This window comes from Anomalospiza imberbis, chromosome 7 (assembly GCF_031753505.1).
Source record: "Anomalospiza imberbis isolate Cuckoo-Finch-1a 21T00152 chromosome 7, ASM3175350v1, whole genome shotgun sequence".
Taxonomy (NCBI): domain Eukaryota; kingdom Metazoa; phylum Chordata; class Aves; order Passeriformes; family Viduidae; genus Anomalospiza; species Anomalospiza imberbis.
The window spans coordinates 10410525-10426069 of record NC_089687.1 but is presented as its reverse complement, the minus strand read 5'-3'; the positions used below and the strand labels follow the sequence as shown (position 1 = coordinate 10426069).

At 38.3% G+C, this 15545-nt stretch overlaps 1 protein-coding gene across 2 annotated transcripts in view; it reads right to left on the bottom strand.

Moving 5' to 3' along the window:
- The window catches only part of MYLK (myosin light chain kinase), a 197986-nt gene that overhangs the window by 158939 nt on the left and 23502 nt on the right, over window positions 1–15545 (bottom strand). The gene's annotated exons all lie outside the window — the stretch shown is intronic.

The window sequence follows — 15545 nt, the reverse complement described above, 5'->3', positions numbered from 1 at the left end:
TAAAAATGAAAAAAACACTAAGATTAACACGATTGCACTTCTGAATCAAACTAATCATGAAAGCAAGTCCTCATATAATGAGGGCCTGAATTGTTCTCTACATTCTTGTAGCAAGACAAATATGAATTTTTCTTATTGTATGCCAGGCTTTAGCTCTGTGAAAGAACAGACCCAATATTGACAAGGGCTTCAAGTTTAAAACAAGTGATCAAAACTTGACATGTAATGAACAAGTTCATACTTAACTTTAGTATTCAACCTGCCTCAAATTAAAGTAAGGTTGATAGTTTCCATTCAAGTTCTGTTGAAATGAATGGGAACGTTGTCCTCATTTAACAGAATATTGATCATGCTTTCTGGCAAACTTCATCAGTTACAGTATTTCATTCTTCTGTGCAACACATCCCTCCAGGAAAGTGGAAAGTATTCTCATAGGAACTGGACATTGTTGGAAGAGTATTTGATGAAACGCTCCTCCCCAAGTCTGCTTGTTTTGTTTTTAAAATAGCCATTGTTTTCTAGGACCAGAGGATTTGGATTTTGTTCTTAAATGTTTAAGTTCATCATCTGCCTGCCATACGTTTAAAACACTGTTAGTGATAACTTTCCTGATATCTTGCTACATTTTTAAAATAGTTTAAATTTACTTTGGGAAGATCCTGTGGTACCTTATAAATCTCTCAGAGAGTAGAAAAGGATTTTTGTGGGCTTTCTTTTTGCCAGATTTCCCCATGCTATGTGTATTTTAACTACTACTTTCTTTTGACTGAAGTGCTGCCTATATTTTAACCCCTCTTATGCAGAGCTGCTGCGACTTCTGCATGGAACATCCAAATCACCACAGTCTTAAATGATCTGTTACAGGCAAAAAAACTTACACATCACTTAAATAAATAATAGATGTCTGTTAGTGTTCCAAAAAGGTAGTACTTTCAGTGTTCAGAATGAACTAAAAACAAGTTCCTCACAAAGACATGTAGCTTCAGGTAAAAAAAGGTGAATGATGAAAAAGAGATAAATGTCTACTTACAGCTTTCTAGCCTTTTCACGCTATCTGTGCTGTTGCAAAGTTATTTCTTTCCCCATTCTTTGGAGATGGCTAAGCTGCCTTTTAGCTAGAAACTGCTGAAACGTTTTTAAAAATAATTTTACATCTTGGAAGAAAAAAAGAATCAGTGGGAGATTTGTATTGTTAATGCTAAGTACACAAAATCGATAAATGCAAACCATATAGAATGTAGCAGTTTGAAAATACAAGCCATTTGTCCTGAATTCCTAGTCCTAGTTCATGTCAGCTCCTTACCTTAAGGACTTTGTTGCAAGATTTGTAACCTTGCATATACATAAAGCTCTTTATTAATTTAGTTGGGTCTGCTTACATAAGTAGTAACAGTTTGCAGACCTATGGCAAAATGGAAATGAAGCAATAATCATGGAACAAGGATAAAAAAAAAATCTTAGTACAACTTTCAGGCAGAAGAAGCATGGTCCTGTGAAGCCCTTGGATGTAACATTATTGGCATCTGACTAGAAGTGCTGTACTTTTCATTTGAGTTAAGCAAATACTGAGGAAAGTAAATGTTTCAATGGCAGTGATTGGTTCTAAAGCTACAAGGCATGAGAAACGTTATTGGAACACGGAGTGGGGCATTGCTGACAGGTTTAGGGCTCAGGATCAGACATCCACTGAAATCCAGGCACATAAACATGGCTAAGTGAGACATCTGCTTCAAGTTACTCAGTTCATCCACAGGGTGACACTGGTTTGCACTGTTTACAAATAAATATAATAAATAATCAGGCAAATCTGTTGTTAGTTAAAGCATTAGGAAAAATTCACCCTTCAAAATGCCCCTTGCAGAAAGACATCTGTTAACTTGAACTCTCCAACCCAAATTGTTTACAGAATCCTTTATTTGGGTTTACCTTTTGTCTCTTTCCATTTAATTTTCTACTCTCACTGGTCACTTTATAAGTTATGTTTAAGAAGGAAACATGTTTTCTAGCAACAAAGGACATCATAATTTTGGCCATATGCTCACCATTACACTAGAGACTCAACAATCAAAAATTATTTAACCAGAAGAAGATTCTAGTGTTTTCAAAATACTTTAGAGACAAACTTACTCATCTATAAAGAAAACAGACAACTTGTTTATACTACTACACATATAGTATCAGAGAGTAATTTGCTTTAAAACCCAAACCTTTCTCTAAGGAAAACTGAGTAAGAAATTTAAAACGAGGGGCCGATTCGTGTTTCTCACGACAAGCAGTTTTCCCACTAGTGCAACTTCTACTACCATTTGTTTTCTGTAGTGTGCATTTTCATTCTGATCCCATTGAGAAGAGAATTATCCATGGCATAGAGGAGCTTCTCTTGACCTGAGCCAAGTGCAGAGCATTCACGTAATGAGTATTAAAGCCAGGAATACATATATAGATAGAGATATAGAGATATAGATAGATAGATAGATAGATAGATAGATAGATAGATATAGATATCTGTATTATAATTTTTTTACAGACTTTACTAGCACAAATCATTAAGGAAAGGCAGCACATAGGAACATCTTCCACTGTTTTAAAGGAAAACAATTAAAATCAGCTTCATAATATTAATTTTCCATCCCAACAAACAGTTTAACTTCCAGGTTCAAGTCAGATTTCTAAACTGGATTGATTCCTTTAGAGACCCTAGTTAGGGCTGCATATCAGCTGCTACAGAGTAAGTACATGAAAAATCTCATTTACTGGGAAAGGATACCAAAAGAAAAAATAACATCTAACAACACCCTAAAAACAGCCAGGTGAACTTTATTATAATAAGGGTAGTGAGTTTACATTCTAGAAACTGGTGTCTTTTCTTTATTGAAGACTCAAAGTCTTCTGGCAACAGGCAGTGCTGGCACCTTGCTGCGGTTAACTGGAGGTGTCACCATCAGCACCAGACTATACCTTTAACCTTCCTCTCCTAATGAGGTACCATGCACACGAGACAACAGGGACCTACCTTATAAACACTTCTGTATCCCTCTGTACCCCCACATGTCAGGAATAAAGATAAAAATTAGAGGGAAAAAAAATACACAAAAAAAAAAGACACAATTAAGCCACTGTTGACAGCCCAGCACCAAAGCACCTCCTTTGCAGGTCAGATATTGCCTGTTCTTGGCACATCCTATGTTTTTACTCAGTAGGGACAGAAAAGGAGATATGTAACTTGAACTACTGAGTTCCCTCTGAATTCCAGGAGCTATCTTGGCTTGCCTTTACTCAGTACAATTGCTATTTTGTTTCTTGTTGAAAATGCATATTTATCACTGCAATGCAAACCAGACACATGAAACTACAAAGAAATCATGATTTTACAGCTGATGGAGGATCACAATATCTGCATTTTATCATACGTGGATCAAGAGATTGGGTCTGCAATGAAATTATTACAGCATGAGCAAGAAGAGAAAATGGAAGCAATACCTGCCTATGACCAGTTTTTGTCACCTCCTGACAAAACCTCTCACTAGTGTCAAAACTTGGGGAAAAAAAACCCTAAATAAAAACATAATGTCTTTAAATGCTGGAAAATTTTACATACTTCTCTGAAATGAACCTCTAGTCAAAGAAAAAATAATTAACATCTTCTGCTCTTGTGAATTTTGTCTGCTCCATCTCTATTCATATTTTCTTTATGCCTGCAATGACATCACCCAGTAATAGCAAAAATGGAGACTATTCACAAGTTTAATTCACAGCCCTTTAAAGGCTTCAAGATCCAAATTGTACAGAATGAACGATTTACAGGAATGAAGCTTCTGCCTTCAAGCTTTATATAGATGCTATTTAGAAGCCCAGGCACCCATGAACAGTGGAAAATACAGTAAGTGAAAATGCAATCACTGACATATCTTTAACCAGAAGAAGGCTACACCATATTCCATTTTAATCATAAAAGGAAGGAAAAGAACATCAGACATTCCAGTAGTTTTAAAGCTGATGACTCTAATTTTCAAAAATCTTTTCATCTAGAATTTTCATGTTTTTCATGTTTAATGCTTGTAATAGTTCATTGTTTCTCCTTGCATTGAGTATGTGCTCATATACATAATATAATCCTGTTTATCTGAAATTCTTTGGGGATTTCTAAATCCACTTGAGACACAGACATTCATGAGAGGGAAATGGAAGGATTACAACGACTTGCATCAGTTTTTGAAGAGTTATAGTTCCCTCAATGTAGTCTCTTAAAGGGAGTCTGCATTCTTTTTTTATTGCACTGGAGGGGTATTTGGAGGGAGACCAGGCTGGGAAGGAAAGAACAATCACATAAAATATAGTGAAATTCCCTTTAATTGGGAATTTAATTAAATTAATCAAAAATGTTAATTAATCTGGCAAAAATACATGCTGCTGCTAGTACAGAAACAAACCTGAACCCCTCCTGGTCCCCATGAGATTCTGAGTAACTACAAATACTTTTACTCTGAGAGGTATCTAGCAAAAAAAACCAATCAAGTTTAAACATGTTGTAGTACTACTCCTTGCCTCTGGATATTTCCAAGAGACAGATAAAAAGTCCACAAGAAGAGTGAGGAGAAGAAGCTGAGAGCATCCATGGAAGAGAATTTGCCACCTCTCTTAAGATGATCTCTTCCCTAGACTACCCAAGAACTCCAATGCAGCCTTCTTCCACAAATATTCCTCACTGCAATCTATAAGCCTAAATGCTTCACCACTGTGCCAATCACCACACTATTCAGTATCTGTGGGTCTGAGTGAGACCAAGGCTTTTTCTAACCAAAACAAATAAGACAATGTTTACAGCTTTCACCCAGGGTGATTTGTTGACTTTGGCATAAACAGTCTCATTAATCTTTTGAGATTACTCGAAAAAAAGAATGTATTCACATGAAAAGCACTACCACAGGACAATTTTTCACTCAGTGGTGGAAATACTGGGATGTTACTGTTGATAATTTTGCTTACTAAAACCTGATTGCTTTTCAGCTTTTTATGTCAAACTCAGATCTACACATTCATAATTAGATGTTATTTAGGTTTACCTGTAACTGAAATAGTGGCAACTCTCTTTAAGCAATTTCCAATTACTCCTAAAAAATAAGTCATTCTCCACACCATCCATGTTTTCATTATCATTTGATTATGTAGATGATGACTCAGCCAGACTGAGGATAAAGACAGTTTATTCCTCTTTTGTGTTTCAATTTGAGTATGAGCTGAGAAGTGAGGCATTTTAAAAGACTGACAGTTTTCCCTTAGCCCTGACAGAAGGAGACAGCAGTCCTTCCTGTGGCTTGACACACCTACAGTAATACTACCCAGCTGCTCTTTGTGGCTCTCTTCAGTCAAATTACTGTGATTGTTTCTAAAGGTCACCATTACAGCGGACAAAATAACCCAAATCACCCTTTGAAACTTGAGTTTTCCGTAAGTTTCTTTGTTTCGCACAGCAAACTAACACTTCCCCAAGCTTTCCTTGCTGCTTCTACACCTATCTCACACTTGAGCATGTTCTGGGCAGACACACACACTTGTCCTCACTTACAACATTTTTGATCAAAGTACATTCTCAAAAATTGCAGAAGTGGGATTAAAGCTTGAAAGGTTTGTCCTTGTCCTGTGTTCTAAGGCTGGCTGGCTACTCCTGTTTTTCCATGACATACCTAGTCATACATTCCAGTCATCCTAAGATGTCTCTAAAGACATATTACTTTTTAAGGTTGCTGCGCATTTTGGGATCTCAGTTCTACTGAAAATTAAAATCTTCTTTGGCTTCCAGCCTCTGGGTCTAATTCTACCATCAGTAACTATCTGTCCAGGTAGGTACAATTATAATCAGAGTCATGTTCTTAACATTTTTAAACATTAAAAGGACTGAGCTTTAGTCTCTGTCTTCATAGCATTATTCCAGACAATGCAGCATTCTTTTCTCTCCTTCCTGAAAAATTTCCAATTCCAGTCTCCATGAATTGTAGCAACCAGAAGCGGATATGCTAAGTGTATCATTATCTCCATTGTGTTACAAAACTAACATCATCACCTCTGTTCTCCTTGACTTTTCCTTCATTTCTCTACATGTCCATCAGAGCTTAATCAGATCTCCTACCTAAAGCATCACAAAAACAAACCATACTTTCTTGTTTATCAAACCATTTCCCCAAAATATTTCCCCAAAACATCGCCAAAGCTGCTTCCTCGGATGTAACATCCCGTTTTATGTCACCCACATTCCACTCCCCTACACATGATCTAACTGTTACCAAACATGAGTCTGTCTTGCAATAAGATCCAGAATAGCACATATGCACTCCTTACATTATTGGTTAAAAATCAAACATAAAAACAAAGAAAGAAGGAAAAAAAAAACCCAATTCTCTGCCCCACTGAGGCACATATTCTGTCAACAAGTTCTTGGAATTCAGCACTCACCTAGAATCAGAACATGGTGTGCTGCAGTCAGGGTTCTGAAAGGAGGGAATTTCCCATAAGATTTCAGGAGACATAAAGGTCAGGAGGCAGTAATGGGTTTGTATGGGTTGTATGTGATTTGAAACACAGTATGAGTAAAAATAAGTATTGAATTTGATCCATTTCCAGTGACTCTTGGAAACAAATGCTGGGTTTTTACTGATGTATTAATAGATGAACATCACCTCTAATGCAACCGATGCCAGTGATGGATTTATTTGGAGCCTTTAGCCTGCTAATCCCATTAGTGAAGGCACAGTTGATAGAAAAACCATCCCTAGAGATGTCACTGTTTTCTCTTCCAGAAATACTCAGAAAAAGCAAGCAAATGAGTTAGGGATTTTCCACACATCATTCATACAAATCTTCCATTGCTTCATCTGCTGACAGTCAGACAGGTAGCAAATATCATAAAATGGGAAAGACTATTTCATTGGGAAAAAGTAGAAGAGGTTTTGCTAAAGCCGTTTTCTACTGCAAAACTCCTAAATGGAAACTTATTTGGCATCTCTGTTGGAGCTGAATTGGCAGAGTAAGATGGAAAGCAGTGCTGTATCTCATTACTGCCTCTACTATCACTAGCTGGAAACCTTGGAAAAGCAGGACCCTTTCTGTTTAGATACAACTGTGCTGCTGCTGTACAGAGTGTCTGGCTCTCTCTTTCCTCCTCAGTATGGATGACACCTGCAAAAAAAGGCTCTGTCTTTTCAAAGCTTTACCTACTACTGCTTATTTTGTACCTGACATCTATTTGTGTTATCATATGTATTCCCTAAGGAACAATTACAATGCCAGCAAGGTGAATAAAAAGCCACAACACATGTATAATTTAGTGCTTTCAACCTAATTTCAGTTTAACTTGCTGTAGTATTTTCATTAATTACTTAAATACAGATAGATACAGCTTTCTAAGAGGATTAAAAATTGGTACATAAGAAGAGCAATATCAAGAGCTACTCAGTCTTCAGTGGGGCCCAAACAAGACCTGGATTTAAGATGTCCAGTAAGTGGCAGGGGGAGTCAAGGTGTGTAAGAAAAACCTCTGCTTTCATGTCAGGCTTCCTCAGAAATAAAGGATGGTGGAAAATGAGATCAAAAGCCGTGACACATGCTTGACTGGGTGAATTAATTCCAAATAGCTGCATTGATAAAAGAGGCATACCAGCTACTTTACCAGCACAGGAAAGGTGTTCTTACACCTCACATAAGCCTCATCAGGGCAGTACAGTATTCCACAGACATATCCAGGCCAGTTCAAAGCTAAAATAGCAACAAGAACACGTTAATCCACTGGACTAATTGTCACTCTTGAGACCTAAGCTAATTTTTCCAGATGTTTCTTTGCATAAGATGTACCAGCATAGAAAGTAAAACTGTAGGCTCCCAATATTCTACCCTGCTTTTCTGGTTTAGGGAATGCAGTTTCCATGCAAGAGCAGCAGAAATCTGAATTCCATCATTACACTGTCTAAAGTCTGACACTGAAAAAACAACTTGGCTTAGCAGGCAGAACAATCAGCTAGTAGGGAATTGAATAGCTGACACTATTTGTATATAAATCTATATAATTTTACACTTTTTCTTCTTTTTATTTGTAGCTTATTCAGTGAAAAGGATCTGTGTGCTTTTACAGAGCTAAGCACGACATCATAAGCAGTCTTTTTTCAGTGCAACCAAAATGCTATATTTTTGTTTCATTTTTGTTTCTCTCACATTAGGTTAGGGCTGTGTCTCACACTTAAAGATGTCTGGAAAATGGAATACTATATCCAGATAAACACAGAAGAAAATAAAAGCTTAAGTCAGTCGTATAACACAAAGAGTCATAGTCACTTTGCACACTCAGTCTTTAAGTACTTATTTTACAGCTAACACTGGAAATTAGACTCCCACCATCCTCTTCTCTCACTCATAAACTGCCTGATTTCTCTTAAAGTCACAGACACTAAAAGGGCACATTTGTTACAATTGTGCTGTATGTTCTCAGACAAAACTATCTCCAGTCAGATTGGCCTCTTTAGACACAGTGAGATCAAACAGCTCACAAAATCCTTTGATGGAAATTTAATTCTTTAAAAATATGCACGAGGTAATTGAAAACACATTTTATGATATTTCAGATTATAAACAGTAGATCTCTGGCTGGGTTGAACAAATAGCATTAAGCCTTTTTCTTCCTTCTGAAAAACCACAGTCCTTGGCAGCATAAGGCACTGATGTGTTTTCTGTACCAGCACAGGGAAGCCAGTGATTATAATGAAGAGCTTGTGGTAGAATGCAAATTGTACTCCAACAGAAGAAACTATCTGTAAACGTCAGTTATTGTTCATTCAAAGCCATTTTGTGATATTAGCATGTTTTTCTAAGATCTAAGCACGAGGCCTGGGTTTATTGCATACCCCACCCCCCCTTGCTCCCTTGCACAATTCTTCAGAAAAAGCAAAAAAAAAAAAACCCTTTGCTCACAATCTCCAGTCTTATTATCAATTCTACACACCTTAAAACAGAGCAAAAATTTCAAGTCCACCTTTATTCACTTGGTATTTAAAGCCCCTTGACTTCGCTAGTACTGTGAAATAATGATGAAACAGATTCGTATGCAAGCTTTATAAAAACAACAGTTACAAAGAGAGACACTGCTTTATCCATAATCTACAACTTCCACACACGTGGAAGTCTGTTTGTCTCCATCACCAGTATGCTGTGCATTTGCTATATGAACAAGGAAGCCCTCATCAGCAAATGCCACGCCACAGGGCTGTTCAAAACTTCAGCACTTCATGCTGCCAGACCACTCTTTGTTTCTATTTTCTTTTATCTTCCGGGCAGCAAGGCAGAGCTGTTACATGCGTTACATGTGTTAGGTGCCACAGAAACCACGTATAAGAGCATGACAACCAAGGCCTCTTTTTCTTCCTCTGAAGAAGACAGGATGTTAATGTTAATGGGGTCGAGTGAGTAAGAACTTCTCTGGTAAAACTGTTTTAGAAAACAGTACCTCTGTCAGAGCTAAAGTATTTAATTCAGGATAGTGTGAAGGAAGTAATTTCTAATCAAAGAAAGAAAGTGCAAAACCAGCCTTAACTTATCCCAAAGGAATGGGGATCCAGAAGTGCACAGGTGTTCAGAATCTGTGGAAGACTCTGCTTCAGACTCTACTGGAATCATACACAGGCCACCTGTGTACCTCAGTCTTCACATGACTTCATGCATGGGAAGCATCTCAATGCATTTAAAAGATCTTTTAGTAGTAAGAGTCTGTGTCTCCCCTTTCTCCTGTGCTCAAGGGAAAAGAGGTGGGGAGAATCCAGAACTGTCTGGGGTTCCTTCTGTGGAACAGAAGGATAATCCCTATGCTCAACATACCTCAGGCTCAATTTCAAAAGTGCATGTTACTCCTCATTACCTTTCACATTTTTGTTAGACTGCATAACCCAGTCCCTATACTTTCTCCTCAAACTACAAATTATACTCAGTCCTATATAAACAAATTATAATTAGTCCTCCAGAATCAGCTATGATTTCTGTTTCCACAGACTTTGTTTCATCTCAACTTCTTCCAAATCAGTGGACCTTGAGAAATACAGAAGGTTTTCTCCTGAGCTGGAACAACACAGATGAAGGAAGGTTCAAAAAGCAGATCAAGACTGATGTAGCCTTTCACTAGGGTAAAATATACCTTGCTTCAGCTTTCTCACTGCTGAAGTCACAAATGAGAAAGCAAAGACAAGCATTTGGTTAAACAATGGTACTCACCCTCTCCCTCTCTGCTCCTCTTTCTGTCTATTTCTATTGACAGAAGCCTCTTCATTGCGGGAAGGTTTAAGAGAAGCCCTCATCTTAAAGAAAATGCTTCCCCACCTCAGAAGTAGTTGATGTTTAAATATAGCTTCCTGGTTTGTTAGACTCACAGGAACACACACAATGTCTGAAAAGAACTATGAATTTGGAATGTTAGGGTATCATACATGCTTTTAAATCCTTGCTCTTGTTTTCCCCAGAACACTAAAGAATGTGCTGCCCTTTATACAAAAGAAACAAGAAGTTAATGTGTGAAGTCTACAGGGCTCCCCTCTTCCATAAACTCCTTTTAAGGGATTCTTCATCAAAACTGAAGTTTTGAAAAGTGCAACAATCCAATAAGGACAGTGCAACCTAATAATAAATCAATCTTTAAAGTGAGAACACACTCAAACTGTGCAGGAGGAATTGCAGAGCCATGTGAGGGAGGCATCTGTGCCTAGGTAAAGCCTAGCACACAGTGGTGAGGCAAAGCTGAATGGGCTGCTTATTGTACTGCACCACACTCCCTGGGTGAAGTGAAAGTAGAGGAAAATGAAGTCTTTCCCTCTCACAACTAAAGCTAGAACAATGAAAATCACAGGGCAGCATTGACTTGTTAAACAGTTTCTGCTAGCTCTATTTTAAAACTCTAAAGGCTTTGAAGTGGACTTGTAAACTCAATTGATTTCAAACAAAAGGCTAATGTAATCCACTTTCAGCACCAGCACCATGCTGGCAGTGAATATACCCTTCTCAGTAATAGAAATTACTTATTAGTGTTTAAAGCAATTCATTTCAATGTTTTCAAGCCACTTAAAAAGTTGGATAGAAATGCTCTTGGCTGAATTCAGCCACAGAGAAACAAAGCCAATATCTGGACCTGTTTTACTGGGGGACAGTGAGGCCTCCAGGAACACTAACATTAATATCTGACACATTCATGTGCCCTTTCCGTCCCAAACTGCTTTCCAGGTATTGTAGTTTTACATATGACTTGTTATACCCAGCCCTGGAGTACAGCCATCTCTGAGGTGGGATGCACAGATTTAGCTCTGCAAGATCAGCAGGATCTGTTAGGGCAGTAGCAGGCACTGCATCAGCTTATGGGGCTGGGCAGCTCTCAGATTCAGACACTGGAATATGGAAAGTTTGGGAAATACTGGCCACCCCTTAAAAAATTTATAACACAAGTCATGAAAATGTGGCAACAAGATCAGAAGTCTGCAAGAACAGCCAAATGGAAAAAGATCTAGGCAGGAACTGATTAGAAGAACATGGGACAGACTGAAGGGAATTATCAATTGTAGAAAGTCTAAGAAAAACAAGAACAAGTGGAACATAGAACAGGTCAAAAATTTTAAACGTTTCCAAAAAGTTTCACAGCATTTGGCCCCTTTATTTGGAAAGTATATGTGATACCCCAGGAGAAAAGAATGACTCAAGGTAGAGTGTGAAACTAGGCAGATTTTAAAGTGATCTTGACATAGTTTTACATGTGCACAAGAAAGCTGTACTGCCTGGTTTCACTGTGGGTTTGAGTTTGCAACCAAAAGGTAGAATTTGTGTTAACAGACCTTTTGGGTTGGAAAAACCTCTAGAACTGTCCAGAAGGCCAGTGCTTGGCAGTGGGCAGGATAATGAACCCAGGAGTGATTCAAACTTCCTGGCATAACTGGAGTCCTGTTGAAGGCCCAGGGACTAGAATTCATGGTGTCCAGCAGATGTATTCTGGGCTAGATCTGCTCTTTGAGCTCTCATGCCTCTTCGAAAATATCTACCATGTCATTAATGTTCAGACAGATTTGGACAAGGAGAATCTGCTTTCAAGAAGCTTTTGTATAAGTAGGAAGGGAGGAAGGACACAGCCTAAGAGGATTTAGCTATAACCACTCATAAATATTTCAATTAACATTCCCACATTGTTGACAGTTTCCAATGTCTGTCTATCCTTGCTTCTGCAGAACTGACCTGCAGGTTAATCCAAGAGCTCTTCTTCATGGATAAAGTAACTACGCTGAATGCCTTGTAAATCTTTACTACTTTCCTCTTCTACTTTCATATCACCTGACCTCATTCCAGACTTAAGAACTTTGAGACTATCAGTCTCTTCCTCAAATTAGGACACTGAAATCTTTTAACATAACAGCAATTCAAAAAAAAACCAATATCAATCTGCAATTAGAGGAATTAAGCCATGTTTGATACAGAAAAAAGAGAAAGGAGATTTTTAGATGCATCTCAGCCTCTCAGAATAGCTTATTTTAATAAACTTTATTAACTAATTAATAATTTTAAAATAATTTTATTATTTCCTTAACTTCATTAATGGTTTATTTTAATAAACTTAATGCAAATGTCCTCCATGTTTTCTAACTCAGATGAGCACAAAGCCATTTTTAATGTGAATGCCAATTACACCTGAGTCAGGTTACACAGCATCGGCAGTGTCCCTCTCAAATTAAAGTTTTACTCCAAATGAAGTACAGAAATTATTCTTTACTTTTGTTAGTAACAAAATAACACAGGCATATCCCTATCTCAAACTTCTCTTTACCAGGTAGGAAGGGTATGGTTTCTCTCCAACAGACCAGACAGGTAAAAACCCCAAATCCAATAAGTAGACAAAACCTTTGTGCTTGCCAACGATGGAAAATAAATTGGTGAGCATGAGACCTCCACAGGCAAAAATGAAATGTTATAACAAAGGTCTATTTCTCCTATTTCTAACTCACTTCATACTTCCCACTGTTTGCTGCTGCCCATCACTAGCTAATGTTTGATTGTGCAGACTGGGGCTGCACAGATACTCAGAAGCCAGTGTTTAGTTCACCCTAAGAGTGCCCAACAGAATACTTCTCATCCTCATTACACACTCTTCTATTTTTCTGGCTGCTGTAATGCACAAAAAGCTGTACCAACGCTACTGGAATTAGCCATCCATTGAATGAATGAGAGGAATTCAGCACCTCAAGGCTTCTTGTTTCAGGCTGCCTGCCAACTCAGGTGGCTGCAGCAGTTGTTGCTCTCTTTCAAACATCTCTCCACAACTCCCAAAGCTAGAAATTTACTCACAAAAATAGAGTAACCGTGGTATCTGTCCAGTCCCCAAATTTTACCCAGTTATTTTGAAGGGGAAGTCTGTTTCACTAGTTTAAAAGTCCTGTGTTTACCTACAGTTTTCATCAGGACAGCATTTTACAACAAGACAGCCTTCTTAGGAGGGCACAAAAATTTTCTCTGCTCCCGAATGGCTTGCTTAGGGTTGCATACATTTACACCATATGTGAGCTGTATTTTAATGTGCATGGCCAGTGAGGAAAGCTGTCACCTCTGCACCCTCAGAGGAGTGTGAAAGCTGGACTATGACACAAACCACAAAAACAGGCAGTGGGCCAGATCCCAGAAAGCAAAGTAATTCTCATTCCTAAGTACTTGCTGGTTTCCTATTGACTGCAGTGGGAAACTTCCAAGTTCCCATTCCCAGTCTGGGACAGCAGCAAAAAAAATACACTTTCTGAGCACAGCACTGCAGAGGTTGACAAACCTGCACGGCCCTGCAGCTTCACCACACTGGCTTACACACCACGAATGGGACACTGGCATTGATCTGGAATTCATTCATAGCAGTTACAGATTTAAACAAGCAAACTCCAGAACAGCCACATCTCAAAGGCATTTTGCCCATGTGAAATACAATTGTCTGTCACTAGTCAAGGGAGCTTTACAGAACTAACAGCTTACAGTATCACTTCCTTCAAACTCACAAACATGAACCAGAGCACCACACTTCTATGCCTTCCATGACAAAAGCAGGAAATTCCCCCCACCTATTATTCCAGGGGAGAAGTATTTAGAACTCCAAGTGGACACTCAGAAAGGGTAGCTGTAGAGAAGCATGGGTCCCAATTAGGGAAGCAACAGCTAAAGTACCTGGATAACAACAGTAAAAAACTTCAATAAACAGAAATGAAAAAGGCTTCCAAGATGATGAAAGCAACAGCAAGTGAAACTGAAGTGAATGTATAGATGCTACAGAAGAGATAAAACAGCATTGGGATCAGCATCTCACGAAGAAAATGTTCTAATTAAATAGATAGAGCCACACCAAAAGGGTAACTGAGAAATTCCTGGATGAAGTTCTGGCAGACAGGGCTACTGAGAGCCTTGATGTGCAGGAAAGGAGTAGAAAATAAATTATAGGATGTAGTTTGATCATTAAGTGCAACGTTACCAAACTATCATGTCTGTAAATGAAGTCAGACAGCCAGAGATGTTGGACAGCAAGCCACAAAAATGCCCCAATGTCTCATTCTTATGCATATCATATCTCTAGTGACCATCAGTAGCACTTGCCTTGGGAAAGAACACAAAGCCAGGGCAAGCTTACAGCAATTCTTTCCCAAATACACCCTTCTGGCTTTTGGCAGTCAGCAGTTTATGGACTTAAGAAGTCAGACCATCACGTTTCATAGTCCCTGAGTTTAACCTCTATTAATTTAACCTCTTCCTGAACCCAGCTTGGCCATCTTGACATTTTGATTTCCACAATCGATTGCACATGTCTTGTATTAAAAGAAAAAACAAAATTAAAATATTTATATAAGACGATTTGTTTTAAGCTTGTTGTCTGAGTTTTACTGACTTCCCCCTTTATTCAAATGAAGCTATGTCTGATTATTCCTTGGTTACCCTCTCCACATAATTTCTAGTTTTATGACACCCTTGGGCTCCAACCAAGACTTTTTTCTCAAACTGGAGAGTCCTAGTTTACCCTCTGGTCCTATGGCTGTCATTCCATACCTAGGGGGCTTCTGCACATCTCTGAATCCTCAGTTCTATCAAGCCTTTCTGAGTTATAGTCAGAGCTGTGGATACATGTTATGAAAATACCAGAATAATGCTTTCTGATTTATTCTGAACTTTGTTATTTGGCCATCCCTGGAACTGACAGTTTGAAAGAGCTATCCACAGGATTGCCAAACCCCCTTGCTCTACATAAGAATTTAAATTACATGCTTCATTAACATATTGCATGCAGGTTCTCAAATCCCTAGTTGTATTTATTACTACAATACTTTCTGATAATCTGTCTAGAATTAACCCAGACACAATTCTCAGCACCACATCTCGGCAATGCTGTACATGTATGCAAACATTCATTCCATTTCCATAAAGTCTTTCAAAGTTGGTTTGGGAATAAGACATACCATGAACTAGCCTCATATCATCCCTTAGCACTCAAAGGTATTTGACATATAGAGGGACAAAAAGCT